The sequence below is a fragment of the Rhinolophus hipposideros genome (genome assembly GCF_964194185.1).
Source record: "Rhinolophus hipposideros genome assembly, chromosome: 26".
In the NCBI taxonomy this organism is placed as follows: Eukaryota; Metazoa; Chordata; class Mammalia; order Chiroptera; family Rhinolophidae; genus Rhinolophus; species Rhinolophus hipposideros.
In genome coordinates this window covers 1,604,230-1,618,132 of record NC_138072.1, presented here as the reverse complement: position 1 = coordinate 1,618,132, position 13,903 = coordinate 1,604,230, and the positions used below count along the sequence as shown (strand labels likewise).

The 13,903-nt window shown below is 48.5% G+C and overlaps 1 long non-coding RNA gene across 1 annotated transcript; it reads right to left on the bottom strand.

Moving 5' to 3' along the window:
- Positions 1-6,884: 6,884 nt before the first annotated feature.
- On the bottom strand, positions 6,885-12,994 carry LOC308493241. Its single transcript, XR_013992659.1, has 6 exons — positions 12,628-12,994; positions 11,537-11,598; positions 10,618-10,769; positions 10,006-10,449; positions 9,755-9,864; positions 6,885-9,109 (listed from the first exon to the last, which is right to left on the bottom strand). It is a non-coding gene; the product is annotated as an uncharacterized lncRNA (long non-coding RNA).
- Positions 12,995-13,903: the final 909 nt, after the last annotated feature.

Here is a 13,903-nt window from a genome sequence, read left to right as displayed (position 1 = left end):
TTCACAAAGCAATCTTACATTACGCCGAGCAGTGGCAGGGCACAGAGGTCAAGCACAGGTGCTTGACAGGTGGAGAGCTTATTAAACGGCACGTCTATTAAACCCAGTGGACAACATAAAGAAACATCCCAGCAAAATACTTTTAACACAGTTCAATGAAGGTATGGCTCAAAAGGGTAGTAAATAATTTAAACGGAGACCAATAGGGAATTTGTTATACTTTTCACCAGCATCTTCAAAATTATATTTCAAACAAAGTGCTTAGAATAGAGACAAACACGAAAGCTGCCGAGAAGGGCTGGTGTTCCACAGCCATTGTACGGAGGGTGGATGCTTCACGTAATTCCAAACACATATAAATCAATTCAATCGCAGAGCTCATTTAAAATAATCAAGGCATACAGAGTAGGTGATTGTGAACGGAGATAACAGCTTTGTAAAAAGAACCATCCTGCCGTTCTTATTACTGTTTTGGAAAACAGTTGATTTTTAAATTTGGCGTCTAATAACATTTATTGATGACAAAACGCCACTTCAAAGAAGAACACTGCATCAGACGAATAGTCAAAATAATATGGGAAATATCTGTTGAAACATTACGTTATACTTGGTGTGAAACTCTCTGTGATTACAAAGCATTAGACAAAAGCATTTGTTAATGCAGACTTGGGGTTTTCTTTTTTTTTCTTCTGGTGTCTCTGGTAACTCAAACCTATCATCCTTTCAATTGCAGCGTTTCCTCCTGTATGTGGTCAACCATATTCACTAAAACTCCAAAAACAAAACGAAAAAAACAACAGGAAAAAATGAAATTTACAAGAGCGAACTTCGTCACAGGCAGGCTGTGGTTTTTTTCACCAAAATAACCGACTAAATCAATGACTTTTAGCAAGCACCTCATAAACACATCTCTCCATCTTGAACTTGGCCACCTTGTCCCTTACCAGGAACAGAAACTACTTGATCAAGGGTTATTAGCAGGCCACCTGGTAGGATAATTAATAAGATACAGAACCATCACCCCTGGCTGTTAAAGTTTACAATTCCCTTCCCTCACAGCCCTACCCCACAGGCACTGTCCTTGCTTCGGCACACGATAAATCATCGACCTAAGTGTATTTGCACCCAATCATTTTTTAAAGTCACAATCTTTGGAGTGTCAACTTGTCAAGGGTCAAAGGGAAGAAGAGACAAGATTCCCAAATCAATCTGCCTGTAGAAACTGTCTCATTTCATTTCAAATTACCTGCTGTGCTTGAAACAGGCTACGGACAAACTGCCTTCTTCCATAAACCGTGACAGCCCAGGTCGAACCTGTGCGATCCTTCATACGCGGCGAGAGTCATGCTCGTTCTGTCATTAACTACTTTTAAACGGCTGTGCAGGGTTAAGTGCTCTTGCAAGGCAGCCGCAGACATAAATACTGTTTGGACAGTTTAATGTCGGGAGACAACTCCTCTGGGATTAAAACTGTGTAACCCAATAGAACAGTTGTCGATAGAAGGATTAAGGTACTTTGGTATTGTTACTTGGAGCCCTGCCTTTCCGTGTGTTTTGTGTAAGTGACCCTTGAGGAGATTCCGAATGTCGTCCGTCTGCATCACGCGACTCCTGGACAGTGTTCTGAGGGTGGGCATTCGGGGGTCCCCGTTCCCAGCACTTGTCCTTGGGAGGATGACAGGAAAATGCGAGCACCCTGGTGGTGCGGGTGGGTACCTGGCCACAGGAGCAAGCCTTAGGCTCCTTGGGTCATGGTCCGTGGGAATCCAAAGGTCTAAGCCGCCCATGAAATCAGGCAGTCAGGTCACCCCCTGTGCGCAACAGAGCCAGGATCTAAGGACAAAGACACACAGCATGATCCCAGGACCTCTGCAGAGCTCACGCCTGAGGCAAGCGACCTACCATCTGAAGACACCGATAGCTAATGTCCCCCAGTGCTTAGCATACAGTGACACTGTGTTAACTGCCTTCCACGGAGGACCTCACATAAATGTCACAACAACACACTTAGGCACCTAGAAAGGGGGCGAGCCCAGAGGACCTTGGTTTTCATAGGCCTGATGTCCTACCACGAGCCACACACTAGAAGCCAGGCTCACAGGGGTAACCAAATCACCCATCAGACTGTGACAGGAAAACCACAGCCCCTAAAAAAATATACCAGTGGAAATAACCCTGTTGTCTTACCTTCATTACGCTGTCACTTAGACATGTCAATTGTACAAGATCAGATATTTGTAGTAATGAACCTCAAACGTCAACTAGATAGCAAAGCGTAAGTTACGATCTTTTTAATGATATCTTTAATGACTTTTTTTAACAACTCAACCAAGCCCCAAAAAATTCATAAATAGCAAGATTAGAAAATGCAGGTGGGCAAAACCGAGAAGATAAAATTCACCCAGAATCTCATCACCCAGAGACAACAAAAGTAGACTCTGATTGAACACATTCTTTTGGAAGTCTGATATTAATACTGCTACTCAGACTCCGTTCCAACCCCTTTTTCACCAATAAACTCTCCAGATGATCCTTGTCACTTTAATGGGACTGTACAGGACTGATGCCCTGAAGACATGCTGTCTCTTCTGACCTTACAAGGGAGGACGCAGAGGCCCCAGAAGTGACGTAGCCTAAACCCTGAGTCCGGTGCTCTCCTCTGAACCAAGCAGCCGCCAAAACAAAAGCAGCACCAGTGAGTGATCTACGCATGTGTGATAGGCATTGTTGGCTGAGCTGCCCATGTGGAAACAGTTTCATACATTTGACCCCAGTTTAGAAGGCTCAGCCGACCAAGTGGGCATCTGATATCAAAATCTTTACAAGAAAAAAAGCCAGGACACTCCAGGCTGGGATGCTCAAAACAAACTCTCTGGAAAGTGCTGCCGGGGCCCTAACACGCTGGAGCTCAGTTACTACGTGAGTGAAAACAAGGCGATCCCTGCCTTCGGAAAATTCCCCGTCTGGTGGGGGCCCTGGCAACACACCCACAAAGGCTCAGAGAGCAGAGGCAGCATACTGAGTGGAGTGGAGTACAATGCGAGCCAAACACTCGATGCCCAACAAACAGAACAAAGGAGCCATCACAGTGAGGAGAGGTCAGGCACTCAGGCATCAGCCAACTCGTCTTTGTGGGGCGCCTGTGTGCCAGGCAGTGGCCCAGGCTCTGGGGCTCAGCGATGGTCCAGGCTGGGCAGCCTGACACTTGGGACAAGCCGCAGACACAACCAAGCCTGTGTGAGCGCACTCCTCCTGCACCCCTCTCCAGCCGGCGAGGCAAGTTATATCACAGGAGCCTCAGTTTCCTTGATGAGAAGATAAAGGAAATAGCTAGCCCATTGTATGAAAGGAGGTAATACGTTTAAAGTACGTGGTACATAGTGGGAAGCCAACAGATGTTACTGGGGGGCGGGGGGTCTCCCCTGACTGAGAGCTGGTGTGCTCGACCCATCACTGCCTTATCGGCTCCCTGACTCCCCATAACTTACCAGCATCCTACCACGTCATCCGACTACTTGACGCATGACGAAACAGAGGCACAGGAACCCGCCCAAGTGCCAGCCACTAGGGAGGGAAGGCAGTTTGTCTGCAGAGCTGGCGCCCAGGACACTGGACCAGCCCCTCTCTTCCCTGCCATTTCCTGTCTGGGTTCTGAGGGAGGGGGAGGAGAGAGGGGTCCGCGGCACCCTAGACGGCTGGGCCTCTCTCAGGGCCGCCACATACACTCGCTGTCACTTGCCAATCCCTCCTTGCCTCTTGTCTACGCCTTCCGACTCCTTCTCCCTTGAATTGCTCCTGCCTAGCAGAGCTAGAGCCCTGGTCCCAGCAGTTCCTTCGTCTGACTGAGTCCCCACTGTGTGTGCTCCTAGGGCACAAGGTACAGCGCCCGTGACAAGCCGCTAATGGCACGTCAGTGCCTGTGATCCTTTTATTACAAATGTGTGCGCAGATTCCGTCAGAATCCCTGCTTGTTCTGTACATGGGGGTCCCAGTAAGTACGCTGGGCACAGCCTGTCCCGGCCAGCGGTGGCAGGGCTTGACCCTGAGCTCCCGGTGCAGGGGACAGGGGATGGCAGGCTGCCTCCTGGAGATGGTCTTCCCCAAGGCTTCCCAAGTGAACCTGAAAGACGCTTCAAGGCCAGGTCATCCCGTAATTCACTGTCCAAACCGATGCTTTAGAGAGCGAAAGGGGGTGCTAGTAATAATTATACTGGGACAACAGGTCTCAATGGGAGCCGTCCTTGTCAGCCAGAATGCACAGTCATCTCCAGCTCCCCGAGTCTGAGTCACGGATTTTCCGCCGCCACTGCCGCCAGCACCGCCAGCACCGCCAGCACCGCCAGCACCGCCAGCACCGCCAGCACCACCACCAGCCCCTCCACCACCGAAGGGTGACTTTCCCACTGCTTCAGCATTCCATGTACCTGGCCCTGAGTCACCTGGGCCCCAACTGGCTCGACCTGGGTGAGGAACGTCCAGCCTTGACCTACACTGTGGCCAGGAGATGGAATGTCATCCACTGGCTTCACCAAGGTCAGGGCCTGGTGCCAGCTTCCCCTGAAACTGGCAAGAGACGCCGCCACGCGGTGGTGGCACCCAGGCTCTGAAGGTGAAGGCCGGGAGCCACTTCCTGCTGTCACGCCTGTGCTCAAGCCCCACTTTGGGGAAAAGCACATCCTGTGACTTGCTCCTAACCAGCAGCCACGGCCAAGGTGACGACTGCCCGTAACTAGGATTGATGGGCTCGTTGCCCCTGGCCGGCGGCGGCCTTGTCTTTCCCTGGATGGCTCCATAAAGCAGCCGCCACGCTGAGGGAAGGAACTGGGCAACACCCGGGGTTCCGGCCCCCGGTACAATGGGTGGGTTTTCCCCACACCCGCCGGGAGCCTGCCGTCCACGTCAGGTGGGACACTGTCCACCTGGAGATGCGTCAGGGCCCACAGGTGACGAGCGCACTCCACGAGACTGCCCCCCGCCCCCAGACACCCAGGACAAGCCCAGGTTGTCACCTGTGCTTCTGACTGACCAGCCCACGACTGGAGTTGCTAACGACCCCTCCTCAGGCTCATGAATTTGCTAGAGCGGCTGACAGAACACAGAGAAACGTGCTACTTACCGGGGCCCCTGAGCAACGCCGGCCTGAGAGAGACCGACCCTCCCTGCAGCAGCCGAAAATCCGCGAATAACTTTCAACTGCGGGGAGAACTTAACTACAGCTGGGCCTTCACATCCGGGGACGCAGCCAACCGAGGACTGCAAACAGTAGCTTCCATCCACGGTTGGGGATCTGCGGTTGGGAATGAGAAAATAGTCCTGGTCCTGGCTGGGAATGTGAAAATACTGTTCGGGGTGTTATTTTTATGCAGCAAGAGACACTGATGCCCCCACCAAAGCAAACACAGCGCTGTCGGTCACAGAAATGGGGGAGATGCCGGATGACAAGGACAACGCCCAAAAGTACAGAGACTGACCCCAGGTTGGGTATTTCCTTCTGTCCGGCCCTCCGCAGAGGTTCAATAGCCAAGGATCAGTGTTGTAAGTCATTAGAAGATAAATTCTCTTCACCATCCTATTTTACCACCCTTAACATGAAAACGCAGGTTAAGGGGGGAAAAAGAACACCTGACTGTATAGTTTTCAGTTGTCAACCATGGCTCAGTGATCGGGGGGAATGTAATCTTTGGTTTTGAACCATTCGTACCAGCAAAATTCTAGCTGCCGCCGATTAATTGTGTTTAAAACTCACTGCCATCAGCATTTTACGTTCTGGCAAGATTAATCAAAACTAAAGCAAACCACCGTAATCAATTTAAAATTATTAACCGTATTCAGTATTAGAGTACAGGCTGACTTGTTCACGTAAATCACGCTACTTCAAAGAATAGTGTTTTCAATTTTTACTTATAGAGAAGTCACAAATCATACACTTGACGAATTGTTAAGTTTGATGAACTTTTAGAAGTGAAAGCACTCATGTAACCACCACCTTCATCGTGCCCAATCGAATGTGATCTCCATAAATACCTATGGAGTATTTTTTCACTTTATTAAAGTGACAAAGCCTATTAATATAGGAGACGTTTGAAGCATCCAGCCAGCCCCCTTTCTCTCTGGTGACTCTGGATATTACCTAGATATGAATTATTACATATGTCAGCCCAAAGGTAACTTCTCAAGGATGAGAAGATGAAAATTAGAAAAAGAGGCATATATATGTGTATATATATATATATATATATATATATATATATATACACATATATATATATATATAGTCTTCTCCCAGTTAGGGCAGCTTCTGTGTACACATACGCAAACACAAATGTACACACACATACACACACACCAAGAAGAAACTGTACCAAACGTATAATAGTGATTCTCCCTCTGTAGTGGGGTTGTCAATTTTTTAAAATTTCCTCCTTATACTTGTCTGTGTTTTCCAATTATTCCATAACGAAGAATTATTTCTCTTTATAATCAGGACAAAAGTGCAGTTTTTAAAGGAGGGAATTAAACTGGGTTAGTTCAAAATAAAACACTGTGCTTCCAGTGGAAGCTCCTGTGTTGTTTGGACCCAGAGGTCAGAGGGCACAGTCTGTCACCTTGTGCAGGTCACTGGGAGGGACTCAGATAAGCTGTGAGAGTAAACAGAGAAGGATGAGATCCCAGAGACAGGGTGCTACCCCATGAAGGTCCAGTGGCACCTGAGCCTGGGCCAGAGGGAGGGGCGGGCTCCCAGCCGAGTCTGGGCCCCACCCATCCACAGGAAGACAGGAAACACACAGGTATGGGAGGCCCCCAAAGCCCAAACCACACTTCCAGGACGGTGCTGTCCCCAGGGGAGGGGACAGACGGGGCCAAGCAGAGAAGAGAGTTTCATTCAAGGCTTTATTACACAGCCATAAAAATATTCACAATTTCATGTTAAGGAAAACGTTACACGGACAACATGGCATCTGCGGCTCACACTGCTGTATGGTAATATTCCAAAGTAGCTAAGCGAGTAAATCCTAGTTCTCATCACAAGGAAAAACAAACCATTTTCTCATCTGTGTGAGATGCTGGATGTTAACGAAGCTTATGGTGGTTACCATTTCACAGCACAGGTCAGGTCAATACTCTGTGCACTTGAAACTTACACAGTGCGGTATGTCACTTACCTCTCAGTAGTACTGAAAGAAAAAATGCTTGTAAAGGACAAAGCTACATAAAGAATATTATCCCATTTCTTTACAAAAAATAAATACACGCACTGGAAAAATTCTGTATGTTAACGGTGGTAACCGCTGGGAGATACGAATGATGGCGATTTTTCAGTGTCTTTTGTATTTACCAACTTTTCTGCAATGAGCATACATTACTTTTATCATCTGGAAAAAGACAGAAACGATTCATGTTGCTAACACATCCATAAAGGCAGGGCTCCAGATCTCAGCCGGGCTGAGGTGCCTGGAGCAGAGCAAGGTGAAGGCCCATCTGTGTGACCGCAGGGGCTCAGGACCCCTGGGCAAGGCCCAGGCACAGTGGGCACGAGGCAGAACTGGGCAGCCCAGAAGCCCAGAGCCCAGTGGTCAGGGACGTGAGACCAGAGGCTTGTTCAGGGCTGGCCAGGTAGCACAGGGCCGCTAACCTCAGACGCAAAGCCTCTGTCTTGTGTCTGAGAACAGGGCAGGGGCTGACGCAGAAGTGGTACGTCAACACCAGGAGATGGAGGGCAACCCCACACCGTCTTGCCACCTGGTAATTTACCCCACGGCTGCTAGAGAAGACCCTCCTCCCCCATTCCACAGATTTGACTTCTAACGTCATTTCTAGGCATTGAAAAAACATCGGCATTTATTAAACAGAAACCTGCTACATCACATGATGGCCCATGTCCTCTGTGCAGACTGGCCTGTGCCATATTGATGGTTAAACATTTGGAATCTTAGCCCTGGGTGAGAGCAGACCTCTCGTGGAGAAGAGCCCCTGAAATCCTTGCCCAAATCCTGGGAGCACGGAGGAGGCTGGGCCATCAGAACGGGATTGAGGGCTGGGAGCTGCCCACGTAGGAACGGGTGGGTCCACAGTGCAGCTCACTGTTGCCTGGGACCTCCATCATGTTCCCTTTAACATCACCTGCCGATTTGACGTTGGGAAATTATCAGCCTCATCTGTAATATCATCTGTAATCATTTTAGTTCTCTCTTACCCTGCCCTGGGCAACCGTGAAATTGAAGCAAAAGTCAACATTAAAAAGATGAGTAACTAACTCAGATTTGCCTTGGATTAATCTGCATTTAACCAAATCACAAAAGAGATTAGAGAGCTTGCATTTGACCCAGAAAAAGTATAAAACCAACGTGGGCAGTGACAGTATAATCTATTTATAACCATCCTCTTAAGAGATGCTGAATTTTATAATCGGCGAATGTTTTAGGAAGGAGCCAACTACAGCAGAAGAAAATAAATGTAGTAAGTGCCTTGTGCTTCCTCACTAATTTAGCAAAGTGTTCTGAATGAATTTTGGCCTCAGAGACACCTCTTAAGGTTTTTAATATTCAGTCTAGAAATGTAACCATTTTTTAACCATCCCGTAATTGATTTTGGAATATCAATATTATGGTGATTTTTTTTGGAAAAGCATTCAGACAGCAAGAGAAAACCAGTTTGGCAGTTTCTCAGTAAGAGAAACATAGAATTACCATCTGACCCTCAATTCCACTCCAAGGTACAGACCCCAGAGAACGGGAAGCAGGCGTTCAGTTAGTAACTTGCATCCAAATGTTTGCAGCGCGTTTTTCACAAACAGCCAGAAGGTGGAAACACCCCAGACGTCCACCGATGGATGTGTGGGTAAATGGACTGTGGTCCATCATGCGATGGAATATCACCCAGCCATAAAGAGGAGTGAGCCAGGCACGCATCACAGCGTGGAGGGACCCTGACGACATTCTGCGGAGTGGAAGAAGCCAGACACAAAGGCCCCAGACGATGGCTCCACCTCTATGAAAGGCTCGCAGCAGGCAAATCCACAGACCGCAAGCAGGGGCTGCAGGAAGCAGAGAAGGGGGAGAGACTCCGTCGTGCGTGCGGGGCTTCCTCTCGGGGTGAAGACGGCCTGGAACTGGAGGCACAACACGGTAACTGCACTCCCTGCCACAGAACTGTACGCTGGAAAATGGTTAAATTCAGGAATTTTGTCTTATGTACGATAACAAATTAAAAAAGAAAAAGTAAAAGAAGGCAAATGGGTTGTGAGATCCTGAGGACAGGGTGTTGTGAGCACAGCTCTTGGAAAGCATCAGCTTCAGTCTGCTCAGCCTCAGCACCATGGGCTCCTCCCACCGCCCCCCCTCCTGGGGCTCCCCTTCCACAGACACCGCTCCTCCTCCCTGGCACGTGTTCTCTGAAGAACTCTGGGATTAGGTGTTGCATCTTGAATGTCTAACTTCTTTAATGACATGGAAAAGACTGTTGCAAAGTATTTGTTTTCCTGATCCTTTATGTAAAGAAACTAAGGACAAACTATGTTTTACTTATAAAAGTAAGTCATTTGTCGATCTGTCCAGAAATGTTCAGCTCTGTTCTTAAGGGTGAGCTTGTAAGGAGGTACAAGTCAAAGAAGCTTCGGGTAAAAAACTCTTTGGTGGCCACGGAGTGTAACTGCAGGCCGGCCGGGTGCACGGCTCCGGAGCGGGGGCTGTGGACATGCCTGAGGAAGGAGGACGCGTTTCTGGACATGGGACCGTCACTGAAATCACCAGCTTACCTGCTTTTAATGTCAGGTGGCTGTCACGTGTGTGCGTGGTGAATGAAGGAACACACATCATTATGCCCTGCCAGGGACAGAAACAGCTCACTGCTCGTCTGTGGACAATTCTTTCATCAAAATAAGAAAGAAAAGAAAAAAATGTGCCATTTTAGACTTCCTATAGATTTCTGAGTCAACAACATCAGAAGCTGCTATTTTAAAACCAAATTAGAGAATTTTTTATGACAGGAAACTGTCCTAAGTGACACCTTGCTTCCTGAAAACTACAAGCACATCCCACAGATGCCTCGCTGACTTTGGAGGAGCCAGGCTCTGCCCCCACATCCTCTCACGTGACGGGGACTGCACGTGTCCTCTGCAGCAGAGCACGCTTGCCATTCAGAGGACTGACTCAGCGCCTGAGCAGCAGACAAAGGTTTGGATGAGCCAAGGATACCGAAACCATAAAAACTTGAGAAAGGTCGATGTGACCCCGTTTGCTTTGATTTCAGTGAGACGTCAGTGTGGCGTGACTGAAAGGCTCTCGGGAAAGTCCAACGTGGTGCGAGTCATTACGACAGCCTGTCCTGCCACAGCTTCTCCCACTGCCTGGGACGTGTGCTGCCTCTCTCCCTTCTGAGCGCGGAAGTGGCAATGAATGCACAGAAGACGCAGGCTTTTCTCTCCTCACGCCAGTGTTTGGGACTCGGACACTGCAATGCAGAGAGAAGAGGCAGTGTCACCCCGGGTCCCACGCACACCTGTCGTTGAGGTGGACCTTGGCCTGTGGCCCAGGTCTGCACAGCACCCCCTCTGGAGGGTCCCAGAGGCCTGGAGCCATGGACTCTGCTTCACTGTAACCCAACACTCCCCAGACCTACCTGACCACTCCTGTGCCCAGTCACACGACTAGCAGTCCACAGACACCCGGGGCGCTGCCGGCCTGGCCACTTCTGCCGACGTTATGGCTCTGACGCTCTGGGCCGTCACAGTGTGAGTGGAGAAACGTCCTGGATGGTGGAGTGCTTTGCTTCTGCAGAGTAATGAGAAACCCCACACCAGCAGAAAGCACACGTCAGTCTTCTCACCCTTCCTCCCGTTCTGGCCGCTTAGGACTTTCAAGACCCTTTGGGAGACAAGGGTCAGTCTGAGATGTGGAACAGAGCACCTGACACTCCCCAACGGTTTTCTCTTTGGCATATACCCAAGGGGTTACCAAAAATGCCACTGTCAAAAAGAAAAAAAAAGACCCCCATTTTAGGGTGACCGGGGGCCTCCCTAATGTCATGGGGAGCAGATATGGGTGAGTTCTGACACATTCAGTGTGGGTGTCCGTGGAAACCCCGCAGAAATGCATGCTGGGTCATGGCTGGGCTCTGGGGAGCTGGGGAGGCAGGTGGAGCCATGGTGCAGCACTGGGTGATAGACAGATGGTACCAGGGCCTCTGTTCCTGGGCAAGTACTTCCCTTGCTGAGTCCCCACCTCCGTGAAATGAAGATATTAATCACTATGTGACACGGCTGTCCTGGAATCCCATGTGACAATGTTCAACACCACGCCTGGCACATGACGAGCCCTCACCACATGCTGGCTCTCAGTGACTGACAGGAAAAGAACGGCTTTGGGAGAAGGGGCCCAGGAGGCTTTGGGAGAAGGGGCCCAGGAGGGAGGGGGCCTGGGAGCCTCTGCACTCAAGAAACAGGCTAAGGAGCAGACCAAGGACACTGAGAGGAAAACAAAACAAAACAGAAATAAACGAAGACGACAGCAAGCAGACAAGCCTCCAGAAAGCTGCTCACTGATGCAGCTGTAAGCCTCCTCAGTCCTCTGAAGAAGTTCCTTCTCCACGTACTTGCCCATCCTAAGAAAATCAAATATTTTAAAATTCAGGAAAATATTTCTGTAAACTTTATAGCTGAGCCTTAAACCTGAACGCAGACAAGAGTTACATAAATTGTGTTACATTCACAGGACTTACCGTGTTTCCCCAAAAATAAGCCCTAGCTGGACAATCAGCTCTAATGCATCTTTTGGAACAAAAATTAATATAAGACCTGGTCTTATTTTACTATAAGATTGGGTCTATAATATAATAATATGATATGATATGTGATATAATACCCGGTATCACCATATCATATCATATCATCAACCCAGTCTTATATTGTAGTAAAATAAGACTGGGTATATTATATTATATTATATTATATTATATTAATTACATTACATTACATTACATTACATTACATTATATTATATTATATTATGTAAGACCCGGTCTTATACTAAAATGAGACCGGGTCTTATATTAATGTTTGCTCCCAAAGACGCATTTGAGCTGATTGTCCGGCTAGGTCTTCCTTTCAGGGAAACACGGTACTTTTTAACCAGGGTGGGAGTCAGAGCTGGGAGAGTGCTGAGAACACTCAAACCCGAACAAAATGTACCAACTATTAATAGAGATCAGGTTGTATTTTATGAGAACTTCTGATTTTTGTCACTTCCTTAGTTCATTACAATAAATGTGTGTTACTCACATATACACACCCTCAAACCCCCACCTGAAAAAAATACATAAAAGGAAATAAATAAAACAGTATTTTACTGGGGTGAGAAAAAAAGGGATACTCACCTTGCTTTCAGTATCATAATAGGACCCCTACTGTCCTATGTCTGTTTCTGATGATTCCTCAGCATAGAATCTACCTCCAGTTTGAGTTTCCCCACCAGGACCTTCCAGAGACTAACACCCCTAACTGGGCAGGCCTGTCTATCAGAACACCACCCCTCCCCCCAGCGCCTCGGGCTCATCTCTCATCTCTAGTCGAGGACTATGGTTCTGGGCTTCTTTGAAGGTATCACTATTTCATTTCATGCCAAAAACACTCACCTCGAGGTCATTCCTATGGGCAAGCTTCAGAGGCCTCTGTAAACACTCAGAAAGCATCGCACAACTGTGTGTGGAGCACAGAGGTGTATTTTTCTGGGAGAGATTTCCCGTAACTTTCACCAGATTCTCAAATCATCCGAGACCCGAAAGAGGGTAAGAAACACTGTTTCATTCCCATTTGGTGCTTCTGACCCATTCACTCCACAATCACCTCCAGGATTTATCCAGAGCGCTGTCTCCTTGGCGCCTGGAAAAGAGCCTGGCACAAAACAGGCTTTCAGCTGTTGGATCCACAGAGATGGTGGCGCTTACCGAGTGGAAAGGGGAATGTGGTAAGAAGGAAGGAAAAGAAAACCTGAACTCCTCCAATTTAGAGATTCATCACCAGCCAAAGAAGAGCAAAAGTGAAAGTGAAATGACTATTTTCTCTGAAGCCACGAGCCCTTCAGGGCCTGTAGGTCCCTGACTCACCCCGTTCTTTAGTAATTCTCTCAAACTGGCTGTCCCTCGTGTCCATTTATGGAACGTGGAAAACAATGTGTTCCCCTTCGCTGCCAGATGAGGAGGCTTAAGGAAACCAGCCGGCACACGGCATGCTGTCAGGACACCTTCCCAAATCCTCTCATCTGAGAGCCGAGATCGAAAGGCCCCAGGGCGGTAAAGCTTGTCCTGGGAGCGGCCTGCTTTCAGGTCTGAAGTACTTCACATTTAGCAGGGATGGTCAACCTCGGACTGGAATGCACTCCGACCACAGGCCAGGGCCGCCCTTCGCTGCAATCTTCAAACCACATTCCCATGTGATAAGCACAGAAATCTCCCTCTCTTCTAGAATTCCGTACTGTGAAAACAAGGGCTTGTTTTCCCCCTTTCAAAGTACACAGTTTTCTAATAAAGACGACACAACAGGAAAAGATCCGCATGGATAGATCTCAGAGGGGTTATGCTGAGTGAAAGAAGCCAGGCCCAAAAGCATCCCATGGCTGTGCCGTGCTCACAGGGCAAACTGTGTCACCCACTGCCTCCATGCATTTACTGCATGTGAATTACGCATCGAGGAAACTGTCTTAGAAAATTCTACCGCACCACTGGATCTTTTCCAAGGAAATTGCATCCTGTCCACCTGTCCCCATAAACAGTGCCCTAAAAAGTGAGTGACCGGCCACCTCTCTGTGTGTGACTCATCTTGAGCCCCCAGGACTCGGCAGCACCCCTCATTTCCACGGGGGCCTGGGGGTTCATGCCCCAGCTCCCTCACCTCCTGCTTCTTTCTCCTCCT